Below are 5400 nucleotides of genomic sequence, written 5' to 3' on the forward strand. Positions count from 1 at the left end.
TATTATTATTATTTGTATACCGCCCTCTGGCAAACCAATCCGGGCGGTTAACAACAGTAAAATATAAAATATGACAATTAAAAACACTTTATCCCTCCCCCCCTTAAGACAGTATTAAACAGTATAACATATTAAAAACACAATATCAAAGCATAAAAACAACAATTAAAAACTAAAAACCCTGATATCCCTCTGTTGATCCTCAACCATCACTAAGATGGGGCCACGGGAGGAATGAGGGAATCAGGGAACCTGGGCCGGGATGGTTAATCTGGAAAGGCCTGCCGGAAGAGATCCGTCTTGACCGCTTTTTTAAAGCTGTCTAATGATGTTATCTGACGGATCTTATCCGGCAGGTCGTTCCAGAGTTTGGACTATGGGGTTAACGTACAAAAAACCTCTCTTTATAATTTAAACTTTTAAGATTCTCTCTGGTTAATTCTTTTGTATATAATTTATCTCTCTTTTAAGATTAGAAGACTGAACACTCTGGATGATATGATCGATTGGAGGTACAGTATAATATAATCAGAATTTTAAAACATATAAATCTCCCTTAGTGTTGCCTCAAATGTATGTATGCTTTTTATAACACCACCATGAGTTTGTGAGGGTCTACATTTGGTAGAGCCCAGTGAGATGGTCTATTTTAACTTGTATGCATTGTACATAGGAATGAATGGTGCTGACAAACTGTTCTGCTTTCACCCTAAAAGATGCTGGCTGAATATTGTAATAGAAATATGAAGAACAAATTAATATGGAATTATAGGGAATGTGGTAATTATTCTTCCAATCATGATCAGATTGTACTCATGGCTTCACTTTTTAATAATAATAATAATAATTAATTAATTAATATCAAAAATCACCCCATCCCAAATGAACTGTATGTTATTTATGGCACACACCTTATTTTCTTATTTCTTTCTGTCAGTTATCTGCACAGATCACTCATCACAATGGAATGGAGTGGTACCTTTCTGCTGACATTTTATTTAGCCAGAAAGACCAGACCACCTCAAAGTTTTGTGGCTGTGAAAGTTACAACTACAGGTCAAGCTGAATGCTCAAAATGGAACTGAAGTGAACGACTGAGCTTTTTGGGAACTTTTTGAATTCATATAGTGCTGTGTTAATTAACAGGTGGCTGATGGGCCTTTCTGCACAAGCGCTGACATGGTTGACCACCAGTGCTTTAGCCATACTACAGGTTATTATGAGTGAAACCAGGTCTGTTTTCTCTTCACCTACTTTTGAGAGCTTTTATATAAAGAGACCATACTACTGTTCACTCAAGTGTTCCTAAGCTGAGGTTAGTGAGAAATTATTTACACCAGACTACTTTATTTGAATAATGTATTCAAACAATTGCTGGGGACATTTGGAGTTAGGCACCACAAAGCACTGTCAGATCCTTCAAACCATTGAATTTTATACTGTGAACCACCTAATAAAGTCAACACATTGCTGTTTAATTATATAGAACTGCTCATGAAAATGGAAGTTCTTTCATCAGAAATCACTGCAATAATTTTTTAGTGAAATACAGATAATGAAATGTATGTTCTTTCTGTTAGGCATTCTTGCTTTTAGAGTTAGTGGAGGGAAACAACCACTGCCTCATGTTGCGTCCTGCATTTCAAATAAATAAAAATGGACTGGTTTTTAAAATTTTATTTTTGTTCTTACAGAAAGGTGGTGGGGCAAGCCTGTAAGTGCTGCAGCAAGACAAATGGCACCATTGCTGTATGGCTTGTAAAGAAATTCCATGTTAGCCTCATTGAAATAAATGCCATTTGTTCAATTGCAGTACTTGACAGGATCTTACATAGCATGAGGCTTAACAAAAATAATCACACCTCCAGTACTGTGTACCCTTTAAATCTGGGGATGTTTTCATCAGTATTAAAGTTTGCACCTTTGGTAATGTTATTCATTGCTTCACATGCTGCATACAAATTAGGTTTTGTCATACCTTACAGTTAAATGACTGGTCATATTCTCAGATCCTATTAAAATATTTACTGTCCAAAAACACATCACCATTCACTGTTGCTACATAACTAAAACATGTTCAATTATTAAAGCATTTTGCACAATTTAGGTGCTTAACTTTTATGTGTTTCTTTCATCCCTCATTTGTTTAGGAGAAGGCACCTGGGAGATCACTCCCATACGTCATGCAAAGGAAGATTATGAAATGGTGAAGTTGAGTTCATTTTATGGCCAAACTAGCTACTAAGCAAGTGAATGTTGAGCAGAAGTGCAGAAAAATAGGTAAAAGAGGTTTTGCTGTGGTTAGAGTGCAAAACTAAGAGGTGATTCATTTGCAAAAAGAAACTTCTTTTTACAAATGATAACTTTGTATCAAGACACAGACAACTCCTTTTTGTTCTGGTTACATCTTTCAGCTATTTTTGATTCCTTCTTGCTGAATACAGTATCCCTCTTGCCCTCCATAGTTTCAGCTTGTTATTGCTGTGTGCTTTCAAGTAATTTCCAATTTATGGTGACCCTAAGGTGTTTTGTTCATAGCATTTTGTTGGTAAGTTTCTTCAGAGGGAGTTTGCCATAGCCATCCTCTGAAGCTGACAGGGCGTGACTTGCCTAAGATTACCCAGTGGGTTTCCGTAGCTGAGTCAGGATTCGAACCTTGGTCTCCCAGTGTCCTAGTCCAACACTCAAACTACTACACCACACAGGTTCCCTTATAGTTTCAGCAGCACCCCTAAAAACATTGCACTCTCAATATGTTGCTTGTGCAGTCTGCCCAGCTCTCACAATAATGTTTAGAAAACTACCCAGACACAAAGAGAAGCGCTCCATAAATTGCTAAGATGAAATGGCATCGCTGTTTTATGAAGAATGCTGCAGGGGAATGTCTGATGGAAAGACATATTTAACCAGGGACTTCATTTTTAAAAGAGAGAATCTCACACAACAAAGTGGAATAGGGTAGTCATAAATCCAGCATTCTTCAGCTTTGTGGGGAGCTTGTCTCCTGTACTTTCCCAGACATTTTTACTGTCTATATATTAGTTGCATTCAGAAGAGACACCAAAGAAGAAATAGAGGATCTAGAGAATGCCAGAGAAAATCTGATTTACAACTGTACAGAAGCAGTGCCATATTTTAGGTAGTAGCCCTCAAATTATTAGGGATAGCTGAAGTTCCCTAAGAGAGGGTCACAGGCTATTGTTTTACTCCAAACTATGTGTTCAGTGATGCAGTGATAGGTTTGAGCTTTGTTATTAATCTGCAACATGTAGGTATTACATACACTACCATGGTGTCCTCTTTAAAGGTCCTTAGTCAGAAATGTCATGATGCTAGTCTTTCATTTAATGGGCATTTCCTTTCAATTACAACTTTGATACTTGGTATGTAGAGAGATCTTGTAGCACCTTTGAGGCTAAATTAATGAAATATTTTTTTCTACATACTGTTACTACAGACTAATATGGCTATATCTTTGAAGTTTGATACTTGTTTTCTGCTGTTCCAGAAACTGGAACAGGAACCAGCGGATTCAAATTAGAAGAAAAGAGATTCCACTTAACCACTAGGAAGAACTCTTTGACAGTGGAATAGACTGCCTTGGAGGATGGTGAACTCTCCCTCTTTGGAAATCCTTAAATAGAGGTTGGATGGACATCTTTCAGAAGTGTTGCAGCTGTGTATTTCTGCCTCACCTGGGCTTGGAGTACATGGCCTTGTGACCTCTTTCATCTCTTAACATCCGGGGAAGAAGGGAAGTCTGAGGGGTGGTGGCAACAGATGATGTTATCACCCGGCTAACCAAAAAGTCTAGGACATACAACACTTGGAGTTATGCTCCATCAAAATGCAGGGGATGATTTTTCTTGTGCCTATCCAGTCCTTGATGGCAATCAATTTCCAAGTCCATTGACTTCATTCAGTGTTTGCCTTGAAAGAGCAATTAAAAGCCAACATTGCATGAGGGTTGCTGCATGCATACCTACCTCTGTTGTTTACACAGTACTGGAGGAGGAAGCAAGGGCACTGATAATGAATAGGCAAGTTAGACCATGAGGCTATTCATCTTTGCCCCCAGTATGCCACAGGAAATCATAGGTTAGGTTTCAAGCAACTGGGTAGAGTGGATGCATGCCCACACACCATGCCTAGGTAGGGCTGACCCAAGACTGTGTGCTGGTTGTGGCAAAGGACAAGATAGTGTCACTCCCTCATTCTATATACAGAAACTGGGAAAGAATCTGTCACCACGCCTGATGGCAGCAAAACAGTTTTAGGGATCAGAACAGTTTTGGCTCAGGAAAAACTGCCAAGTGATCGATGATGTTGCTGCTCACCATCTACCACCTCAGACAACAGCTTCATATTACCTAATGGAAGGGCCAGTCCTTCTTCCCAGCACCCTCCCTGCCCAAGAATGATGCACACGCAATGCACTCCTGCACAAAATTAGTGATTAAATTTTATAAATAAAACACACAAATTAATTGGCAAAAAGAGCAGTACTCTCTTGTAACAGGAGATCTATCTATCTATCTATCTATCTATCTATCTATCTATCTATCTATCTATCTAATGGTGGTGGTGTGGGAGAGGGGCATGTCCAAAGACAAATAAATAGTTCAAAACCTTGTACATGATACTTGTTGTTTTGTGCCTTTAATTCAACTCACAGAGATCCTATCATACTTTTATTTTATTTTACAAAATTTACTCAGTGGAAATTTGTCATTGCCATCTTCTTATGCAGGATAGTGTGACTTGCTCATATGGCCGTGTGCGCATGCCATTTTAAAATAGTGGAGGTTGCCCCTCCATGGATATTTAATGTCACAGATCTCAGATAGGAGGGGAGACTGTACATAAGACTGAATGTATTTGAATCTATTAGATAGGAAATAATTGTGAGAAGGAGGCTTGTCATTGGATGACAGACATTAACAGGCTTAAAATATTGATTCACTTTTTAAGTGTCTGAGGAAAAGAAAACATCCTACTCTAAAATGCGAACATCTTTTTATTCAGTATTGTCAGAATTTGAAAGAATCCTAGAATTTATTTTAAAAGCATTCTTTAAATTTCCCACTAGAGGGCAGAATTAGTCCAGTAGTCGATGCACCACTTGCTAGATTTGACCCCAGTGGATCACATTACAACTTGGTTTGAAGAAATGGAGTCTGGAGTGTGATTTAAAAAATTATTTTATGTGTTATTTTTCCTTCCCACATAATTTTTGTCAGAGACCAGACAGTATCTTTTAAATTAATCTATAGTGCTATTAAAACATGGGGGAAAATATAAACAAGCCAATCATCAATCTTTTGAATGTGTTCATGAGTTCAGTGTTCATTCTTGGGAACTACATTGAAAATCTACAATTGTGGCCAGACAGCTTCTTCA

At 38.1% G+C, this 5400-nt stretch overlaps 1 long non-coding RNA gene across 1 annotated transcript; it reads left to right on the forward strand.

Annotated features, from left to right (window-relative positions):
* Positions 1-468: 468 nt before the first annotated feature.
* Positions 469-4618, forward strand: LOC149311833 (uncharacterized). Its single transcript, XR_016281509.1, has 4 exons — positions 469-512; positions 938-1315; positions 2151-2280; positions 3509-4618. It is a non-coding gene; the product is annotated as an uncharacterized LOC149311833 (long non-coding RNA).
* Positions 4619-5400: the final 782 nt, after the last annotated feature.

This window comes from Sceloporus occidentalis, unplaced genomic scaffold (assembly GCF_023333645.1).
Source record: "Sceloporus occidentalis isolate IW3139 unplaced genomic scaffold, rSceOcc1.0.p SCAF_5, whole genome shotgun sequence".
NCBI lineage: Eukaryota > Metazoa > Chordata > Lepidosauria > Squamata > Phrynosomatidae > Sceloporus > Sceloporus occidentalis.